A 23,181-nucleotide genomic window follows, 5' to 3' on the forward strand; every position below is an offset into this window, starting at 1 on the left:
ATTAATAAAGCATGAGACAGATATGCTAGATTTACAAATTGCTGGAGAAGGAGATGATGATTGTAGACTGCCTTTCTTTTGCCTTCTGTTGTTAGAGATAAGAGAAATCCAAATTGAGTTGTTTCCTCTGCCTGAAGCAGAGTGTCAAGAGGTTGGGACATCCCTTTTTTCTATAGTAGCTAGCAACAGGACAAAGGGTAATGGGATGAAGCTGGAACACAAAAAGTTCCACTGAAATATAAGAAAAAACTATTTCACTGTGAGGGTGAGGGAGCAGTGGAACAGGCTGCCCAGAGGGGTTGTGGAGTCTCCGTCCTTGGAGGTCTTCAAGATCTGCCTGGACATGTTCCTATGCGACTTGATCTAGGTGAACCTGCTTCTGCAGGGGGATTGGACTAGATGATCTCTAGAGGTCACTTCCAATCCCTACCATTCCATGATTCTATGATTCTATGAAGTATTTTGAACTTGCTTCTTCCCTTGCATCTAAAGCATGGTCTGTGTTTCTGTAAGGAGCAGTATGGCTTCAGCTGTTCATGACAGCAATTCCAGCTGCTTTGAGATTTTGGTAGAGGAAGGTGCCACAAGAGAGGTGAAAGTGAGCACTGGGATAGTTGTTACGTTTTAGAAAAGCAATAATCACCACACTTAAAGGACAGAGCATCCCTTTTTCATCTACTATATCCCATGCATTAAACATAGATGAGCTCCTCTTCTGCAATCTCCACAAGCATGTACCCACTTCAGTTTATTCAACAATTATGGATGTCACTCCCTATTTTGGGGCATCATATGTAAAGCCTTTCCATTGCCTGCAGTGCCCTGTTAGGCCTACTCCACACTCTAAGGTGCTGCTTCTGCAAGTGTGACCACCAGCCAGATTGCACTTTGTGCCAGGTTTCTCCCTCTCTCAACAGCCACAAATACAAAAAACGGCACATAAGAACTTCACCAAATTCTGATCTCCTGTCCTTTTTTTCTCAGATCCCACATCAGAAGCTGACTTTTCCTACAAGAAGGCCACAAGAAGGGATTAAGTCTTTCTACCTTTTTAACCTTCCCTTTCTTACCTCTCCACCCCTTTAAAGGAAGCCATATTTTCTCGATGACTTGGTTAATTGATGTTAATTGCAGCAACAAGGGCAGCTGAGTGCCTTTTCGTCTGCTCTCTGCTGGAATCTGTTTAGCTATTCCCTAAAATAGTCTAGAATTTGGTTCTTGAAGTAAGTTCACAGTTATACTGAGACTTTTAATAGAAGATTGCAGGAGGATGCAGCTAGCAATTTACTGTTCAGCACATACTCTGTGTTGGTGGGAGGAGTGGTAAAACTTCACTCAAAATGGAGGCTGGTGTTGTGGAAAAAGGCTTTTCAGAAGTCAGCTGTCAGCTTGTCATTTGTCCATACAAAAATACTTTGCAAGTTTGACATGGTATGTGAAGATTTCGTTACATTAGCAATGAGCTTTCAATTGATCACTGACTTAACAGCTGTGATTAATGCAGTCATTTATATATCCTCATACTAAGAGCTTGTTATATCTCTTCCTGGTTTTCATTTTCTTGTTTTGTTACTGGAAAATCGCTATGATATGGGTAAAACAGTTTACAAAGGTAAATCTAGCACCTTTACTTTTAGTCATGCTTATATATTAAAGCCCTTAAAAAAAAAAAAGTGTTTGGAAAATTAACTATGTAATTGTGAGTAGTAAGCACATACTTCTAATTATTCATACAGATGATTCAGTTTGTTATCCCAGTTTGTTGTCCAAGGGTACATTTGCAGCTATGAAATACAAGTATTGGAAATAAAAGCAAGCAAGCAAGCATTGGAAATAAAAACAAGCTGTTCCAGTTTTCTTCACTTATAATTTTTTTAACGCTCTTGATTAAAGGCTCATTTAGGCATTAAGAGTTAAGATGCTTTTGATAATCTAAAAAAACCAGAAGTGCTATTAAAGATTAATAAGTTTTTCAGTATTAACTGTTGAAGAAAGTTTCATCATGACAAAGTTCCAGCTTCTTTTGTTTGGTTTGCAAGGGAAATATAAAGCCTTTTTTTCCCCCCATTGTTATTTTAATCAGCTAAGAACTTCTAGTAAGCACCTCACTTTTTCTTTGCAGAAAAAAAACTCCGAAAAATTCAACACCCTGAAAATCAAAACAAGGTGCATTTTGACTATACCAGAGTTGATTTTCAAGGGGATTACTCAAATTATGAATTCAACAGCCTTTGCTTCCTCTTTTGCTTCTGGATGTGTTGCTTTGTCACACGGAACTGTACGTAAGGTGTGTTGTCTTTACCAAGCTGTACTCACTGGTAACACAAAATTCAAAAAATTGAGTTTTAAAATGAATCTATGTTTCCATGACTTAATTTACTTAAACATTATGGTATTGCATTTGTGTTTTTTTATATTTTGTTTACTGGACCATTAGGGTAATTATGTAAATTCCTTTCTTGGGTTTTGTTTTAGTGACTAAATTAATGCTTTTCACCAAATAATTTTTGATACAACAGTGTCATATGTGTTGGGGAATTTTCCTTTTCCTGACAGTTGCCCTACCTTAAGTTGGACTTTTGCACGGTTGATGCATGATCAGTGCCGTAGATGCCTATTATCTGTCTAAACTAACACTAGTCCTTATTTTTTGAATGTTTTAGTGTTAAAAGGAAAGAAGGAACAAAGGAAAAAACCCATGATTATGAGAAATCAGGATAATCTACTTGCAAGGCCTTTTTTTCTATCCGTATTCTCTTTTTTTTTAGTTTGAAAAAGCTTTCTGATAGATAGGTAGCATTTTATTGGCCTTCAGACTTCAACAAAGATTGTTTCTGAGGCCTCCTGTATTTTCAGTTTTATTTCTCATATTGGTACTCCTGTCAAACTCTTTTCCATAGAAAGGAAAGAGGGTCACTGGAGAAGTTGCTCAGGGCACAGAGATGCCTCTCAGAGCATCTGTGGAGACATCAAAACAATGATGATTTCCAGTGACTTCAAGAAGAAACCACCTTCCCATGCAAGGTACCACAGCCAACATCGATGTGTTTTAGGCATAGGGATTATGTCTAAGTGAGAATTGACTCTATTTCAAACACCAGAAAATTAAAAAACTGTAGAATAGAAGTTAGCAATGGTGTACAAAATAAAGTCAGGAAGTTAGAAATTTGTGCGTATAACTAACTGTAACCATAGACTTTTTTCATAGTTTAAGCTCAGCCAGCAGCTAAGCACTGCACTGCTGTTCACTCACCCTGTCACAGTGGGATAGGGAAGAGAATTAGAATGGTAAAAGAGAAAACTCATGTGTTGTGATTAATCGGCAAAAGTCACATGCACAAGCAAAGTGAAATAAGGAATTGATTCTCCACTTTGCATGGGCAGGCAGGTGTTCAGCTATCTCCAGGACAGCAGGGCTCCATCATGCAGAATAGTTACTTGGGAAGACAAACACCATCACTTTGAATGTCTCCCCGTTCCTTCATCTTCCTACAGCTTTATATACTCAGCATGACATCATATGGTCTAGAGTATCCTTTTGGTCAAGAGTCAGCTGTCCTGGCTGTGTCCCCTCCCAACTCTTGTGCACCCCCAGTCCACTCACTGGCAGAGCAGAGTGAGAAGCAGAAAAGGCCTTGATGCTGTGTAAGCACTGCTCAGCAGTAATAAAAATATCCCTGTGTTTTTTCTGTTCTTCAGTACTACTCCTAAACATAGCCCCATCCTAGCTACTATAAAGAAAATTAACTAGCCTTGTGAATCTTTGTTCAAGATTAAGTATTTTACTGTAATTATTTTGGCTAGTTCAGAAAAGCAAATAATTTCTGGATACATTGATTACAGAAAGCAAAGCCAAATGTCTTTGCTGTATATCATGAGAGATAGAAGGTATATCCTACTTGAAAAAAAATAAGAGTCATTTTGGCCTTCTGTCCTGTGCAGAGGAGGAAATGCTTGAAAAGATGTTTCCAATATGCAGAGGACTATCTGTGACTTATCTGAAAAGTTAAAGTCTTGGTTTGAACTGTGACTTGGAATGCAACATTGGAGAGGATCTTAGCAACCCAGCCAGCACACAGTAGGTTTAGCGCTTCAAGCGTAATTCCAACCCACATAGCCCAGAGCATGTACCACTGCTCTGATTGGAAACAAGAATTTGCAGCAGGCTTTCTTACATATCTGACTAACCATTTAAGACAAAGAGATCCAGAGGTTTTATTTTTGTCTTCAGATTCAAGGAAGTCAATCAAAATGACTAACCTCTTTGGTGAACAGCTTACAGAATTGCCCGCACAACAGTTTTTGGTAGTTTATTGGCCAAATGCTGTATCTGAGGCCTGCCCTTAGTTTGCAAAGTACTAGATTCCACATTGTGCTAGTAACATTTTCCTGAATAGCATTATCAGGGGAGTTTAATATTTGAATTCTGAGCTGGTTTTATTGGCCCAAGGAGCTTATTTGTGAAGCAAATCATTCCAAAATCAGATGAGCACTTGTGTTAAAGCACGAATGGCCAGTGACTTTCAGTCAGCAAACCAGTCTGCACTGTCAAAGGTCTTCAGGTTTGCAAATGTTGATATTGAAAAAAAACCCAAATCATCCAACCAAAGATTTTACATTCTTTGTTAACCATTTATGGACATTATGAAAGGTCTAATGCAGACATGCTTTATGGCTTTGAATTTTTCCTGTAATAAGGAAAGAAATCTCAAACTGTGGTGTTTTTTTACGTTAAAAAAAAAAAAAAATCTGTTTCATTTTTAGAATGTATTTACTGTTTCTATTCAATTTCTTCCTATATCATGATTTCCTTGGGAGGTCAAGAGAATATCTGGTCATGTCTTGGTAAGTGAATGTGTAGAAGTTCCAGTGTTCTTTTATGATACATGAAGTCTCAATCAATAGATGCAACCCTTTCTGTGGTGCCTTTTGATGGAATAGGGCTGCAGCTAGTGGTTAGAAAGTCTTTCAGCAGGCTGCTGAAGTGTGAAGACTTTCCAAAAATACTATTCTTTTTCTTCATGGCCTCAGAGCCTCTTTTGCACCTATAGGCTTCCATCCAAGATTCAGCTGTGAGCTATTCAGTAATTTGCAGCAGCTAAAATTCCTAGCTACAAAGACAGAGCCTGTCAGTGCTGAAAAGCATCACAGAAAACCCTTTCCTTTTGTAAAGAAAAAAAAATGAATTTGAGTGTGTTGACTAGTAAGAATAGTAATGAAAGCCTTTAGTCACATTTGCATGTCTAGGGAAAACAGGAAAATATAGTTGCAGTAATCTCCATATCTCTGCTACCAGTGACATTTGGTAGTTTTCTTGTTTGGTAAAATATTTGTGTCAAGTTATAAAGGAAAAAGTAAATCCTGCAAAGCATTTATTAGCAAACAGCATGTTGTCAGCTAGAATCATAATTTATTTCATCCCTAAATAGTCATACCTGTAGAAGGACTTGGCCAAAGTATTGACAGGTATCTTCTGGTGTCTTTTAAGTCCTTTTGGCTGGCAAAGTAGGCTTAATCTCAAAAGTCTGCTGGGTTGCTTGAGTAGTTTGAAATAGATGAAAGATCTGCAAATGACAAAAAAAAAAGTAAAAATATTGATGGTTACATTGTCTTCGCTGTGGCTTCTTTCACTATATACTTTTTTTTTTGGATAAGCAAGTGGATGTCTGTCAGTTCACTTGTCATCTATCCTTCCCAACTCCAGACTGGATAAGAAAAGTTTACATGCGCCAGCTGGAAGATATACTCTGGGGAGAATAATTTTCAAGCTATTTGCATATCACTTTAAGACACATAATTAAACAACAACCCCTAAAACCAAAAACTTGAAACTCAAAATTTTTAAACAATAGCAAGTCCTTTAAAGCATTTGAGTGTTCTGTGTGAACTTTCACTTGTCCTGAGACTATTGTTACTTTCACTGGCATAAAGTTGTTTGGATTTTATTGGGTTTTTTTTTTTCCCATTGGCATGTAGATTATGCCATATACTCAAAGAAATGTTTTATTGAGTGAGTATAGGTTCACGTGGATTTGTGTTATCATTTTGTTTCCTGCTCTACAGTCAGCTTCAGGAACTGACTAATTCAAAACTAAACCACAGGAAATCTGAATTTTTACAGAAAAAGAACACTGATGTGTATGGGATATGAGGTAGTGACACCTTTTCTAACCTGTGAGACCTTCTGTTTAGTTTCTGAGAACTAAAAATGTAAAATGGCAATGATTGCAAGGTCCTTAGACTATATAAAGAGATAGCAGGGACAGCTTTGATATGTGTTACTGGCTATTTTTTCACTAATCATTAAAAGTAGAAACTTTTGTTAGGGACTTAGCTGTGTTTTGCACTGTTTTTTCATAAACTGTTCTGTTCACAATCTGGGAAAGCAGCAGTAAGCCTCAAGTTTACCTAGACATACATCCCTACCTCTCTGATGTTCAGAAGGATGCTGTGAGAAGCAAATATTTCTTTATCACTAACAATGGTAAAAAATTAGTATCTACCCTTCAAGAGACATCACCAGATGATAGAGTGGCTGTCAGTATTTCAAGTTCATTTCCACATTAACATTAGCATATGAAACTACGATGAAGAGTGACTACTTCTGTGTAGACAGACCTAATCCATTTTGCACATTGATTGCTCAGCTGCTACTGTTGGATGCTTCAACTGTGGGTTTGGCTGTGACCTTGCAAACTACAGTCTAGCTGATTGCAGTCTTGTGGATGTTGTCTGTCCTATAGCTAACATAACTTCGTAGAAGAGAGAATTATAAGTTTTATATATATATATATAACATGTATACACATATATAGGATATATAAATAATGCATATTTATGTTTGTTTATACTTATCTATATGTATATATATCTTTTATTACAGCATTGATAAGAAAACATTAATGTGTACTTGACCTGTATTTTTAAGAAAATCTATATCAGAAGCCTAATTGTAAATGAGAATTAGGAAGATTCATGCCTTGTTCCTTTGAAGCACAAGATAGGTTGAATTTTGTATAATAGTCTAGTACAAAAAAAGTTAATTCCTGACTATTGATAAGTTCTTGCTTTTTCTGTGAATGTTAGTCAAATATAAGATAAAATAGTCCAAAGCTATTTCTGGGGGGAAGACAGCTTTTCTGGGATCTAGTAAATATGTATCCTAGAGACAAAATGAAGGAAAAAACACTCTCCCAGAAATATTTTTTTTATAAACATATAAATGAATTATAGTATGTAAAGGGAAAAAAGAATGTATAACTTTAATTTCATTTCTCATGCCATTTAGAATCTCTTTCAAAGCTTTAAAAGGAAAAGGAAAACTTCTAGTAAGCAATTGGGAATTCTTGTTTGCTCAGTGACGAATGAATTATTTATGGACTGAAACACTGGGTTGAAGCAATCACACATAAGTATTCCAAAGTTTCTGAAGAAAAAAATTGATGACTTGCAAAGAAGTGTGGTGGTGGATTTGTTTACATTCTCTGTTTTGTTTAGACTTGGTTAGTTTAGGTTTTACAGAAGGTTTTACAAAAGTTTTATACCACAGAACACAAAAATGCAAACAGTGGCTCATACAGTTAAAATGTTGATGAAGAAATGAAACTTCTGGCAAAAACATTATTTTTCCATTCAGTAAAACATATCCATTTTTATCTGAAATACCATGGCATCTGACTGAAGCTGTATGTTTTCACCCTCTGAAATCTGTTATTCAAATATGTACCTACTAAAAAAAACCCCAAATATATCAGGGTCATGATGGGGATTTCTTGGATAAGACCAGAAAGAAAAAAATCACCAAAGGGTTGTGTTGCCATTCAGTGGGATCTCAACCGCCTTGAGAGCTGGGCAGAGAGGAACCTCATGAGGTTCAACAAGGACAAGTGCAGAGTCCTGCATCTGGGGAGGAACAACTCCCTGCACCAGTGCAGGCTGGGGACTGACTTGCTGGAGAGCAGCTCTGCAGAGAGAGACCTGGGAGTCCTGGTCAACAATAAAATAAACATGAGCCAGCAATGTGCCCTCGTGGCCAAGAAGGCCAATGGCATTGTGTGATGTATCAAGAAGAATGTGGCCAGCAGGTCGAGGGAGGTTCTCCTCCCCATCTCCTCTGTCCTGCTGAAGCCTCATCTGGAGTCCTGTGTCCAGTTCTGGGCTGCCCAGCTCAAGAGGGACAGAGAACTTCTTGAGAGAGTCCAGCACAGGGCCACCAAGATGATCAGGGGACTGGAGCACCTTCCTCATGAGGAAAGGCTGTGGGAACTGTGGCTGTTTAGTTTAAAGAAGAGGAGACTTGAGGGGGGAGCTCATTAACATTTACAAATATTTAGATGGTGGGTGTCAGGAGGTTGAGGTACCTCTTTATTATATCTAGCAACAGGACAAGGGGTAATGAGATGAAGCTGGAACACAGAAAGTTCCATTTAAAGATAAGAAAAATTATTTCAATGTGCGAGTGATGGAGGCCTGGCACAGGCTGCTCAGGAACGGTATGGAGTCTCCTCTGGAAGTCTTCAAAACCCACCTGGGATGTTTTCCTGTGTGACCTGCTCTAGGTGGACCTTCTTCTGCAGAGGGATTGGACTAGGTGATCTCTAAAAGTCTTTTCCCACCCCTGCCATTCTATAATTCTATGAAAAAAACTCCAACACTACCAAAGCATTCTCTTCCCTTTCAATAATTCTTTTGTCTATGTAAAGAACTAGCAGAGTAATGCATCTGAGGCAAACCCCTAAAGTAATGTAGAAAAAATATTCTATAAATATTCTATATCTGAATCTAAGTATTTCTGTACCTTTCAGGTTTAACTAAGTAATGGGAACAGATGTCATTACTCTTTAAACAATATCTATATACGCTTAAAGATGTGAGTAAAACTAAATAATTTGGCAAGTGATTTGACTGTTAGCGGGCTTATGACAGGTATCAGCATATATTCCAATTATGCTGCCTATGCTAAATTAGCCTAAATAATGGAGAATTAAAACAGCTAGACTTTCAGATGCTTTTATCAGACTATTAAAATGATGTGGAAATTGTATGATTTGGTATTAATCAAGTAAATCTTTCTTCTTCAATTGAAAGTGAAGTGAATTTCCTACTTGTTTTCTCCTTTTATTTTTTTTCCATAAAAGGCACTAGACCTATCACAGAAAGTTACATTTGAAATGTCTTCTTCTGTGATCACTGATAGTCACCATTGTACTCTTCAGTTCAAAGTTAATAAATATCTTTTATATAATTTGTTTGATATTTTCCTATCATGTCCCTATAGAATCAAACTGCATTTGTTAATCTTTAAATACTTTAAGTTGAATCTGAGTATCTCTATATCTGAGTAGCTTATTCACCTAAGTTTTTATAACCGTCCTGTCCTATAATTTTCCTTTTCTGTACCAAACCTGTAAAACACAGCTCAATTTATGCTAACCAGTGTATGCATAGCCATCCCATAGGTCTGAGATGAAAAGTGGGTTACCTTTAGTAGCCTTCTCCCTCTGTGCACTGACACTGAGATCATGGCTGTGACAAGGAGGAGGATGTCATGGTAGAATGGACTGAACTCCTTTTCAGTTTTAAAGAAAACTGGCAAATGGAAGCAAAAGGGAATAGATGTCTTTCTGGCAACACTGACAAAGAATTTTTTTTTTTTAATTGTAGAAGAGGAGGAAACACTGATATTGGTTTCTCTGAGCCTGTGATTTTTGAGCTAAATAATTGATGTCGTAGAGGGAAGAGAACAACCCAATGACACTGCCAAAGTAATAAAAATGGGGAGAAGGGATGCGACTTAACAAAACAGTCTCCATTAAATTATCTGTACTCTAGCCTCCTAGTAAGTCTAGGTTTTTTCACTACAATTTATATTGACAAGATACAGTGCAATGAAGGGATTTTGTAGTGGTGAAGTCAATGTAGTGACTGAAATGTAAAAGCTATAGAATTACACAATTCAAGACAGGAATCTGTTTTTAGTAAACACATTTTTTTTTCAATGACTGGTCTATTTTCTCTCTGTGTCTCACGTCTTCATGAGTACAATAATGATTTTTAATTATGGATTTTTTTTTAAGTGGCAAGATAGACTGCTTCTTCTGGTTTTAATACAGGCATTGTCTCTTTCTGAATTTTTCACTTAGCAAGCTTAGCCCTAATCTTATAGTTTGAAAAATTATTTATTAGTATGGAGAAGTGTATCATATTTTTCACAGTGGTGCAGTTTGTGCTTTTTAGCAAAGATATCATGAAGAAACAAAAGATGGGCTCGTCTTGTTTAGTAGAGTGTTCATGAAGTGAAGTGAATGTCATACGGTTACATGACTGGGAATGAATCAAACTATGTGGGTTGATGATTGAATTAGATGCTAGTGAAATCCAGGTGTAACTGATAAACCACTTACTGGTTTTGTGAGCATGATATTGAATATGTTGAGGAAATGCAACCCAGAGGAAAAGAAAAAATTACATTGCTTTTCATATTTGTGGTTGCTCAGTACCATACTGTACTGTCTTCAGAATAAGTTTTCTGATACAGAATATATACGATTTGTTTTTAAATTATTGTTATTATTACTTTTACATATATCTTTGTTGTATTATGTTCATCCTGTTTCATGAAGCTGATTTCAAGGGCAACGCAATCTTCTTTTTGTGATTTTTAAGAAGTACTAACATACATGAATCATTAGGCCAAATGTAATTGAAGCCAGAAACTGTGAAAGCTAAGAAACGCTTGTGTGTTCCTAGAGTGATATGAAGACTATCCTCAGTTAAAAAATAAGCTGCTAACAGATGTTTAGGATACTCACCTTTTTCATTAATAATTTTAGCCAATCTCTAAATAGGTGACTAGGAAAAAACTTCCTTCCAGGACAATTTTATCACAAATTTATTATACTATCTTTACTAGACTGTTGGGTTACACTGGGCCACTGTTACAATCTTGAAATGTTAATTAATTTTTCTTGAATAATTGATACTCTGTTTTGATTGTGGGGAAAAAAAAAAAAAAAGATCACTGCACACTAACTTCAGATTCTTTTTCTTTTCCCTGCCAAAATGAAATACTGTTCTATACCTTGGCAATCTTTATCATTAAAGCATTCCAGTCAATATGAAATATGACCAAACGAAAATGAAAGGCTAGATTCATAAAACTAATGGCAAAGGAGTAATTTTCCTTCCCCTTGCACTATCTAACTCTGGGTGTAAACCACCAGTGCTAGTTGGTGATCACCAAGGAAATCACCAACAAAATCAATCACCAACAAAAGTTGGTTTTCCTGAGGAGGTGTGAATTGAATCACGTAACCTAAATTAGTACCCTAGCTACCGACAGGTAAGTATCATAAAATCTCTCTTATTGCTGTTGCTTCATCTTGTCTAATAAACAGTGAGTCACTGAGCACTAGATTGGAGGATGATTCTCTTTCACTGAGAGTGAAAGGACTATTTTAATGTTTTATACAAATTAAAGCAGTTTCATAAAAGGGAATGTGAAAGACCCAAATAAAAAATTTATATAGTATTTAGTGATATGGAAACTAACCTGTCAGGTGAGAATCTTCTGCTGAATTCACTATTTAATTTGAGAACAGGATTAGAATCTGGAATCCAAGGTTAAACTAGACTTGAATTCGTGGGGTTTTTTTGGTTTTTTTTTTCAAATACTTAATGTATAGCTCTTTATTTTTGAGATCTCAAGAGTTCTTGTTTCATTTTGTGTCCTAAGGCATATTTTTAAGCTGAATTGTTATGTTAGGTAGGTTAAGAAGAGTAATCTTCTTAGAAAGAATTTACAAAAATTACTAAAAACTCATACTTTCAAAATCCCCATAGACTCAGTGACATAGAATAGTAATGATCAGTTTCCTGGGGAGTGTATTATAAGGTGATTCCAAAGACACCATTGAAGTTAAACCCATTTATTCCAGTAGAGAACTAAGACATGTACCAATAATAAAGTACAACTACAAAAGGTCAAGTTTCAAAAATGTCATAATTATTTGAACTCTTCCTTACATGCAAAAAAAAGAAACAATCATTCAAAATTCTGGTTTGTTTGCTACTAAATTTGTCTATTCAAAGAAACATTTTTATGACTTTGTCCTTGTCTTCTTTTCTTTCTATCAGCACCTTCAGGCTTGAAGAAATATCTATATCTGGAGGCATGTCAGTTAATTTCTTGCATATCAGATTCGTCATTGTGACTTCTTGCAGGCCAGATCTGAGAAGTAACCAGGAACCCAACCCTCCATGAAGAATGGAAAAGCCCCTCAAGTCTGAGCACAAATGATCACGAGTGTAATCTGTATTGAATCATCCTTCTCAGATCTGATAGCTACAAGCTGAGTCCTAGCAAAAGCCACAGCCTTAAATTCCCTTTAGTGGGGAAGAAGAATAAAGAGGACAAAATGTCTTCCCCCGTTGCAGGAACTGCTCTCTCCAAACCTGACACTGGACTTCTGTGCTGAGCAACCAGTATAACAAACAACGTAGTTTCTGCGAGTCCAGTCAGTGTCCAAAAATATTTCAATATGTAGCCAAAAGGAGAATTGAAGCATTTAGGTGATAACAGAAAATTAATACATTTTCTGTAACAGAAGAATGTTACTTTCTGTGCGGAAAGAAGACCTCTGTCATCCCTTGTACATATTCAAAGCCATACAGGAACGGGGCATCAGTGATGTTAAATTGCTTAGAAAGACGCTGTCTCCTGTCCTCCACTCGACTTTGAAGAAGTTCAGCTGTTAAAGATTGCATCTCAATGCACTTCTAGTATTTGCACTGTCACTTCCATTCAGGGTAATGATGTGCGCCACCATTTGCACAGATGGCCCCAGGAGATTTTTGACCACAACAAGCTATATTTTGCCGGGGCTTCAAGAGGAATTAAAAAGTTAGAATTGAAGAGAAACATTTACACTCTCTTTCACTATGGGGATCTCTTCACAGAAAGGACTATGGTCCTTTCTTAGGTTTAAATAAATAAATACATATACATACATATATAGATATATGTATATATATGGAAAAGCATAAGAAAATGATAGAGTGTATTTGAAAAGGGGATATAATCTTTTCTAATATTATCCATTTTTTTATCATATTAGCAGCCAAGAAATTTAGCCTATTGAATTATACATCCAAACTGTTCCTATTGAACACTGACATTGTAGTCCCAGTTACTGTTAAAAGAGTCATTTGTAATAAGTATTTGACATAAAATTTTTCTAGCCATTTGTCTATACTTCATGGAGAAATCTAATAGATAAGCAGCATTTTCAGTTTATTTTTCTAAATAAATGTGTGGTTGATATTATTTGCAATCACTAATTTTGGCTGGTTTTCGTTATCTCCAAAATAGATTTAACTACAGAACCAAAAAGCAGGATTTGTTTGTTTGTGTTAAGCTATAATGATTTGCTGACTGAAAGCTTTAATATAAATACTGTAATTTGTACACTGATGAAGTATATTTATACAGGCAAATATGTATGGAAAACAAATGGAGGTATTTTAACTCTTAATTTCAGAACATAGTTTATTTTAGTATCCATATGAGAAAATCTAAATATATAATGGGATTTTTTTTTTTTTATTACCAATGAGTTTTAGCAAGTGAAGATTTAGATATTTAATAATGGAAGGAATGTAGTCAAATAATGGTGGTTTCCCAAATTTTACTGAGACCTTTTGTCAGCTGTCTTATTTCATCCAAAAACTGGTTTAGTTTTTTTGGGGTTGGAGTTTTTTCAGTATGCATGTGTGTTAGGGCTTTTTGTTTGTTTTTTGTTTGCTTTATCATATTGACAAGGCTGTGAACTTGATAGTATTTGATCATAAACAATTTGGGAAGCTACAGATTAAGAGCTTGTTTCTTTGAACAATCTACAGTTTACATAGTCATTATCCATCTACTGCAGTGTTTTGTTGTCATTGGATATTTCAATCCTAGAGCTGTGTTGAATAATTTTTTTTTTCTTTTTTTTCTTAGTCCATTAGCCTGTGTGTAACTTTAAGAGAAAAGTAAAGCATGTGATCCCCAGTTCACTTAAAACAATGATCTCAAATTCAGACATGTGTATCTGATTTTTACAACTGAGTATGTTTTTCTGTATTTTCCTTTCTTTATGGAACTTACTAAGTGCTTACTAACAAAAAACATGGTCTTTCAACAACAAAAAATGGAAAATTCAAGGCTTTTTTAATCTATGGGTTAACTTTATAAAGGGCAGATATCTTAAAAATGTATTGCTCTAATGTTCTAACTAGTGTATGTGTGTGTTTGTGTGTGTGTGCATGCATGTGCACCTTTACCTGCTGATGAATGAAATGACAGCTCTGCTGAAGTAAGTGCCACAAGTCCTGTTACAGCAAAAGATGCTCAAGTTGTTGTATTTTTTGGAGAAAGACCTGAGCTCTGTCTTTGCTTGTGACTCTGAAGCCATAAGTAGCTTTTACAGTTTGTCAGGAAATCACAAAATGAAATGATTAAGTGAATGTTAGCCTCTCATTTGGCTTGGGATCATCTCATAGTTCGACTCTTTTTAAAGAAAGCTAGTGGTCGATTTCCACTGGTGTAATGGATAAACAAAATATTTGTGTTTGTAAAGGAATAATGGCTCTGTTTTGTTCCTACACATTTTAGCTTATGGTTGGCTTACAGTGATTTTGTTTCTGTGTCCTTAGAATAACATATTTTGACACACAACTTGTATGGACTTGGTTTTGCTCCCTATTTGGATGACCTGTACTTAAAAATTAGAGAACTTACTCTTTGAGACTAATATTCAGAGTTGTTTAAAGAAGGGACAACACTATTGAAACTATAACAAAGTTTCAGAATGATTATTTGAGCACTTCCATTATTATCTAATAATAATATTTGGAAAAGCTCTTACTTTTGTTAACAGAATGCACTCACCTATATTTGAAAATAGCCCAATAAAATTCTAGTGAAATAATTAATTACTTGCAAATACTTTTCTGCCATTCTGAGTTCTAGATCAGTTTATGTGTGAAATTTTTTTTTGCATAAAAACCAACCAAAAAAAAAGATACAATTTTCTTCAGAAAAATATGACAGATATGAAAAATAATGGCCTTGTCCCAGAAGAGGTTTTACACAATGTGTCTAATGCAAAAATACATTACAAATGTAGTTGGGAGAGTATACTGCAAATCATGGTTCTTATCAATTACATGCTGTTGTTACAGCTTTGCATTAATGGGGTTCCATGATGGAAAGTGAATTTCAATGTGTGTGCACACACGTGCATCCACACATATCACATCTTAACTACCAATGACACTGGGGTAAATACAGTTCTCTTTATTTTTGTAAACTTTAATAATTAAAGCTTTAGCTAAATATGTGATATAAATTGAACTGCTGTCAGTATACTATGCAGATATTCCCCTGAGATAACACTTAAATAGAGGATAATAAAACTCTACTGGAATTTCTTTCAGAAATTGTTGGCCAAGTATTAGCACTGAAATATTTTTTCATAAGGTTTAAAAGCAGAGGAAAAAAATAGTGTATGTCATTAAACAATAAAAATTTTGTGTTTTTTCCATGACCTTACATTTTGAGAAGACCAATACAACTTTTTTGAATGAAGGTTACATTATGGTGACTGATGGGTTCTTTTGTAAGTTTACAGGTGTTGGATTTATAAGAAGTTTCCAGAGAAGTGATTCTAGAATAGTGCAGTGCTGTCTAGCATCTAAAAAGCTATCTGAAGCAATCAATATGCTTGAAATGATGAGGTATATGAAACAAAAAGCTGATAATTCTGTATGTATCTATGAGACTTACTGTCAGCATCTGATTTTTTTTTAAGAAAAAGACTCCCATCATTCATTAAAAAATAGTAATATGTTAAAATTGGTTTGTGAAGTGAAAGTAAAAGATTTAAAAGATCTGATGACCACCATGTTATAAAAGTGTCCTTCTACTGATACAAACAAGCACCCTAAACATTGCAAGGCATGAATATCCCCAAGGGACATAGATCTGTGCCTAATTCATAGCAAGGCTTTTCAATGATGCTGTAATAAAACCTGTCCACAAGATAACCATGCCAGTTTTGTTGTGGAAGAGTATTGCCTAGGGAGGAAGGCAGCCATGGTCCTACCTTAAGGCTCTTACTGAAGGCAGGAGGACTTATGAAGGCAGAAATTTTAGTGGAACCAGAGCCCATCAGGGGAGAGCTGTATGGGAACATGTTTGCTGACTGTGAGGTACCATGTTATCATTTGATATAAGCGTTGTCTGCTAGCCAACAGTGAGGAGGAGTCAGTGGGCATGGACTCTCTGTGTGCCTGTGGCAGAAGAAAAGGAGAGAGGAACTTGTAGGGCAAAAGTGAAGAGATGTTTGGAAATAAGCTGTAGGTTTCAAATTATCTAAACTTCATAAAGACCACGGGAACTACTGCCCTGTTAACCTTACCACTGTCTCTATAAAGATCATGGAAATTCCTCCTAGAAGCCATGTTAGCGCAAATGCATGAAAGAGAAGTGGTTCTAGACAGCCAGCATGGCTTCACCAAGGACAACTTATGCCTGACTAAACTAATAGCATTCTATGATAGAGTGACTACATCAGTTGTGAAGGAGAGCTATGAATGTCATCTATCTGGACTTATATAAGGCCTTTGATAGAGTTTCCCCCAACATCCATCTCTCTAAATTAGAAAGGTACAGATTTAAGTGATGGAGTGTTTGGTAGATGAGGAATTGGTTGGATGGTCACATCCAGAGGGTAGTGGTCAATGGCTCGATATTTAGATGGAAATCAGTGATAACTGGTGTCCCTCAGAGGTCAGTATTGGTACCAGTACTGCTCAATACCTTTGATAATGATACAGACAGTGGGATCAAGAGCATCCTCAGCAAGTTTGCACAGGACACCAAGCTGAGTGGAGTGGTTGACATGTGTTACTGTCCAGAATCACATGAACAAGAGTGAGAAGTGAGCCTGTGTGTACCTCATGAGATTCAACAAGGCCAAGCACAAAGTCCTGCACATGGGTCAGGGAAACCTCAGTATCAATCCAGGTTGGAAAATGAAGGAATTGAGAACAGCCTTGCTGAGAAAGACTTAATGTGAATGAAAGACTGCTTATGAGCGGGCTGTGTGTGCTCACAGCCAAAAAGGCCAACAATATCCGAGGCTGCAACAAAAGAGAGATGGCCAGCACATTGAGGGAGGTGATTATGTCCCCTGACTTTGCTGTGGTGAGATGCCACAGCAATGCCTCTGGCTCTGGGGCCCTCAGCACAGGGAAGACGCTGACCTGTTGAAGCGAGTCCAAGAGGAGGACTGAGTGCCACAAAACGATAAGATGATTGGAACACCTCTGCTATGAAGAAAGGCTGAGAGAGTTGGCATTGATCAAGTGAAAAAAAACCAAAACAAAAACCTCCAGTGAGGTTTTTCAATACTTGAAGAAGGCTTATAGGAAAGACTGGGACAGATGTTTTAGTAGGACCTGTAGGGATAGGACAACGGGGAATGGTTTTAAATGAAAAAAAGATTAAATTCAGACTAAATGTAAGGAAGAAACACTTTACAATGAGGATGGTGAAACATTAGAATAGGTTGCACAGAAGATGGTAGATGCCCCATCCCTGGCAACACTGAAGGTCAGGTTGGACATGGCTCCGAGCAACCTGATTAAGTTCAAAATGGTCCTGCTCATTGTAGGGGTCACAGAACTGATGCAACAGAGCAGGATCTCTACAGTGACTTTTGATGACTTATGGAACAGTTGATAGGGAATATTTTCCCATGAAACTGCAAAAATTATGTAAGGAGAAGTTCATACTTTAGAGGAATCAAGGAGTCCTTGTAAATACAGGAGGCTGTAAAGAAAGGTTGACACTTAAATAGTGATCACAGGTGAATCCCGCTAAAGAGTGAGAAAAAGACAATAGCTGGAGTCAAGCATGTGGCATAAGTAATGGGAGAAAATGAGAAATGAGTTAGAAGGATAAGACTGAATCTTACAGAGAAAACAGTAGAAGTTGTAGGAATAAAATTGTCTTAACATTTTAATTCTGCTTTAGTTGTAGTAGGGGTTTGATAGATCCTCACAAAGTAATTTTTCTCTATGGAAGAACTCATCTAAGTAATTGTCATGAGCTGATACTAAACAATACGAAGAAATTAACAAGATCAGATGACATACATCTAATATTTTTAAAGATACCCATGAAACAGTCAAAATTGTAATTATGGTGTGAAATTCAGTGTTTAGAACTATTTTGACAACTTTTGAGATATGAAGTTAGAAATACAGCACCAATTTGAAAATGAATTTGAGGGAGGTTGAAAGAACAGTCTAGACCACTAATCAATACTGGGCAAAACAGTTGAAACTACCAGTTTCATAGTCTTCATATAGTATTACTGAGGTAACTCTTAAAAAACAAAAACCAAACTAGAAGGAATCTAACGGTGACAATGTCACCAAACACTGCAGGAAACAGCACGGCTGCCTAAGAAGAAACACAAGGAAATGGTTCAACTTGCTAAAAGGAAACTTCCTGTGTTTGTAAATGCAATGATAAATTATGAGAGGAAAGGATGAGTTTTTTATGGTCGGTTTTCCCAATGTAAAGAGGCCGTAAGTGAAGTTCCACGGAATAGGTATTGGGATCCATGCTTCTCAAAATAGTTGTGACCATGTGAATACTCTGGAAAAGTAGTTAATAGTTATTTGACAAATTTGCTGATCTTACTAAGTTATTAAAAGTATTCCATCTAAGTGGCCTAAATGACTGGTTATTACAATGGAAGATGAAATGCAGTGAAGATCAATGTAAACTGAGCTATAGGAAGATCAATTTTTATTTAATGTATTTCACTTAGTTTGATATTTGGGGGTTAAATATTCCTCTAAAAATTTCAATCTTGTGCCTAAGAGGTCACAAGTATGCAGCTAAGAATTATTAAGAAATTGACCGACAAAATAAATGAATTGTATCTGTTAATAGATGTGTAGTAGGCCTTGATACTTAACTTTTAAAGTAATATGTGCAGCTGTGATCCTTATCTGGAAAAGAAAAAAAAAAAAAAAAGATGTAATCAAGGTAGAAAAAACTTAAGAGAATGAATGGGAAAGGTAGTGAAATGGTAAGATTAGATTGTGTTTGAGAAATAACACCAAGTAATGATTGTTCTGCTCAAAACAGAGGTGGAAAGGGGAAGTAAAATACAAAGCAGTTAAAACTCGGTTGGTATCGAGTGTCCAGTGATAGGCGATATCAAACAAAGCAAGTAGTTTGTAAAAACAACAAAAAACTGGTTATTTAAGCAATATGGGGGAAAACTGGAACTCTTTTCAACGTTTTGTGTATGCCAAAAGTGTATGGGATTCAGCTGAATCTGTAAGAAGCAAAGCAAAAATAGTCACTGGGAGCTGCTACATTTGATTATCCCATTATCAGGGGATATGCATTACCAACTGGTGTCAGGGAAGATATCATGAAGATGGTTTCCTTCATTCATATTTTTGATCATTGTCATTGATCACTTGATCATTGGTCCATGTATGTCATTTACGTAAGCTGAAGCAACTGGTCAACAAATTCTGGTTTTGAAAGTCTGATGTGTATTTTTTAGAGGCATTGTTATTACTCCAAATAAGTTGACAAAACTATTTAAGAGCATTCATAAATAAAGTACAACAAAAAAAGTCTTAAGACAGGTAAGTAATGGTATTCTGATGGTCATGTCATGAATAAAAATTCAACTAATGTTCATTAACTTGTTGCATTGATGTTTGGGTACTGAGGTTTAAATAAGCATGTATAGTAATTAAAAGAACAGTTCCAAGCAGAGAGTTGCATGCTTCAGAAAGTAAAACTTTCCCTTATGTTTTACAATTTATTGATTAATACTGATTATATTTTTATTTAAAGTAAATGTGTATGTTATTTATTTCCCTAATTTTGTCATTGAAATAAATCCACTCTCCTGACACATGCAGTTGGATTGTAAGTTGTGAACGGAAACATTTGAATAATCAGAATTCTGAGGACTTTGTAGTTTACTTCTGAGTCATGTTGATTGAATTACCTACGTATAAATAGCTACAGAAGTTTTAGATATATACACCAAACTGACAGAAGCAAACCTATTATTTGTACTTGAAAACTTTAATTAGGCATTTTAATTGAGTTATTCACAATTAAAACTATTATTACCAAGAAAACTGCGTCAACACAATTTTAAACTTTTGAAACCAGTCTTGAATGGCTAGCCTGGATAAGATTCTAAAATGAACCAAAATCTACATGTAACGTGGAATGTAACAGAGTTTATTTGATTTGGTCTGTTTGTTTCCATTTAAAGAGGTTTTGCAAAGCATGAATAATTGTGCAAGAATAATTATATAATAAAAAAAAAATAAAGAAAAATATTAAAATGTTGTAGCTGGGAAAGTCAGTAAATAATTTCTATTTATTATAATTAAGTCAGTACAATTTGATTATCCATGTGTGTAGCACTTTTAAACTGTGGTGTTATTGCTGAAATAAGACAGCAGTTTTGGTTTTAAAACTGTTTTTCATCTATCTGTTCTTAGAACAAATGCTTATTCTTTTTTCCCTGGTCCTCTATAAGGCTATTTGCTTTCGTATTGCTAAAAGAGGCCTCTGATTTATTCAGTCCTCTATTGTCAAATAACAATTGTCATCTCTGACATTACAAATAACTTAATCTGTTGGGAATGTATTGCCTGTTGATCATGTGCCCTGTCCTTTTTGCTTAGAAGCAGATAATTCAGATTAGTCTTGTGTTATCAGATATAGATTAATTTTGTCTTATGGAAAAGTAAATACTTAGCACATATGTGGAAAACCTAACCAAAGGCACTGTATTTTCTATAGGCTGTTTAAACAGATTTTTCTAAGAAAAAGCTAATTTAAAACATCTTGGGAGTGTATGAGAAGTGTTTCCATATACATGGTTATATCTTTGTTTCATTTGAATTAATGATGTGATCTTTCGAATGAAATTATGTGAATGAAATCATCACTATATAGCTCATCTGTTTCTATTTTGTTATATTTTTTACTTATGTGCATTGTAGAAGATCTTAGCTCACATTAAAACAAACTTATAATGAAGATTTACATTTTCTTCATCTTTTTTATTGTACTCTGAGAAGTGTGTAACAAAGTGTGTTAAAATGTGTAGTGGTGAAAGGGAGATATTTGTGAAATAAAAAGAAAATTTAAAAAGTAGGAAAAAGCCATTTGTTTTCTGAAGGCGCAGTCACAAATTAACTGAAAATGCATTGTAAGACATTAACAGACTAAACCCACCTCACTCAATCTCTCCGTATCAGCCATGTGCTTCTAGGCTTCTTGCGCTCCTCTGCTGAGCATTTGATAACGGCCATCTACCTCTAAGCTAGAGTATGTTGTCGGCTTTGTGGTCAACCATCACTCTCAAGTCCTGAATAGCTGCTCAGCTAGTCAGTCCCCATCACCAACAATTCCTTCACCACAGATGCAGAGCTTGGCTCATCTGTTAAACTTCAAGAGGCTTCAATTCGGGATCCTGCTGGCTCAAATTTTTGCTGTTATGACAGACATTCAAAAACATCATCCAGAAATGTGGTGTTTGCATTCTGTCTCATCATCCAAGGTGAAGGGACATTGTTACTGATCCCATGTGTCATCATGGAAGCCATTAAGGCTGGTGGAATATGATTTGCCAGTGGTAAATCTGTGCACATTGATCCTGATGGCTGTCTTGTCTTCCACATGTTTGGAAATGAATTCTGAAGGAGTGTCATCTATGATCTTTCCATTGTCTAAGGTGAGGCTTCCCGGTTTAGAGTTCCTGAATCTCTCTTCCTTCTTAAGATGAATGTAATGTTTGACTTTTTCCAGTTGTTGAGGATCTTTGTTGATTACTGGGGCTTTTAATAGATAATAGCCGTGTGCTCACTTCAGCCAGCTCCTTCAACAGCTCGAGGTGAATTTCATCAGATGTACACAAGTAAGTCCAATTTCTTTAAGCTGTCCCCAACTTGTTGATCTCCTGCCTGTCTCACTCCTAAAATAGGCTGATACATGCTGAAGTTAAAAAGCAGACTTTGCTGGCAAAGATTGAGGTGTAAAAGGCATGAAATAATTTAGCTCTACATATAATCTGTTAGTCAATTTTCTCTCCCATTCAGTAGTCTTTATTTTCTGTGAAATTCTTTCTGATACTAGCATACTTGTAGGAACTCTTATTGTTGTCTTTCATGCTTCTAAGTAGATTTAGCTCTAATCAGGTTTTGGTCTTCATGATTTTTATCCTTAAGAGCATAAGCAATGCTTTTATAGTCTTCTTTTGTTTCCTGTCCTTATTTTCACTTCCTGTATAGTTTCTTCTCACATTTCTTAAAGAAGTTCTCCGCCTAACCATTCTGGTTTAAAATTCCGGTCTTCCTGCAAGAAAGGGTGGTTTAATCCTGTGTTTCAGCTAAGTTTTCTTTAAAAGTTAGCTAGCTATTTTGAGTGACCCTTGTAGGACAGTGCAAGAGGATTACTCCAGCAATATTCTAAATAAGCCAAAATCTGCTGTCCTGGAGTCTAAGGGTCAAAGTCACAGAATCACAGAATCTCAAGGGCTGGAAGGGATCCTGAAAGATCATCTAATCCAACCCCCCTGCCAGAGCAGGACCTTAAGTAGTTCACACAGGAACTTTTCCAGGTGGGCTTTGAATGTCTCCAGAGAAGGAGATTCCACAACCCACCTGGCCAACCTGTTCCAGTGCTCCATCACCCTCACAGTGAAGAAATTCTTTGTATTTCTTTGGAATCTCTTATGTTCCAGCTTGTACCCGCTGCCCTTTGTCTGTGACTTTTCTTCTCAGCTTTTCTCCAAATCTTGATCTCAGTATTGTTGACTGCAAACCCCACTGCCATTTGTCATCACATTCACAACCATTATTCCTCGTTGAGCAGCAGATCAGAGTATTTCCCTAATTGACTCCTCTAGACTTTGCATTAGGAAGTCATAAACAGTGCCCTTTAGACACTTCTAGGGTGACTTGTATAGCCTGTTCAGTAGATGTCCAGATGTGCAATATCCACCATATTGAGCAATGGCTGAATATGAGGAGAAAGATAAGGACAGAAAAGTACTGGGATAAGTGTCACAATCT

General features: G+C 36.2%; 1 protein-coding gene across 1 annotated transcript in view; it reads left to right on the forward strand.

The window, feature by feature from the left end:
* Positions 1-13,529, forward strand: part of PRR16 (proline rich 16) — a 151,281-nt gene extending 137,752 nt beyond the window's left edge. Inside the window, exon 3 of the mRNA XM_062018517.1 lies at positions 12,136-13,529. The gene's annotated coding sequence lies outside the window, so the exon portion shown is untranslated. The remainder of the gene's footprint in view (positions 1-12,135) is intronic.
* The last annotated feature ends 9,652 nt before the right edge of the window (positions 13,530-23,181 follow it).

This window comes from Colius striatus, chromosome Z (assembly GCF_028858725.1).
Source record: "Colius striatus isolate bColStr4 chromosome Z, bColStr4.1.hap1, whole genome shotgun sequence".
Taxonomy (NCBI): Eukaryota; Metazoa; Chordata; class Aves; order Coliiformes; family Coliidae; genus Colius; species Colius striatus.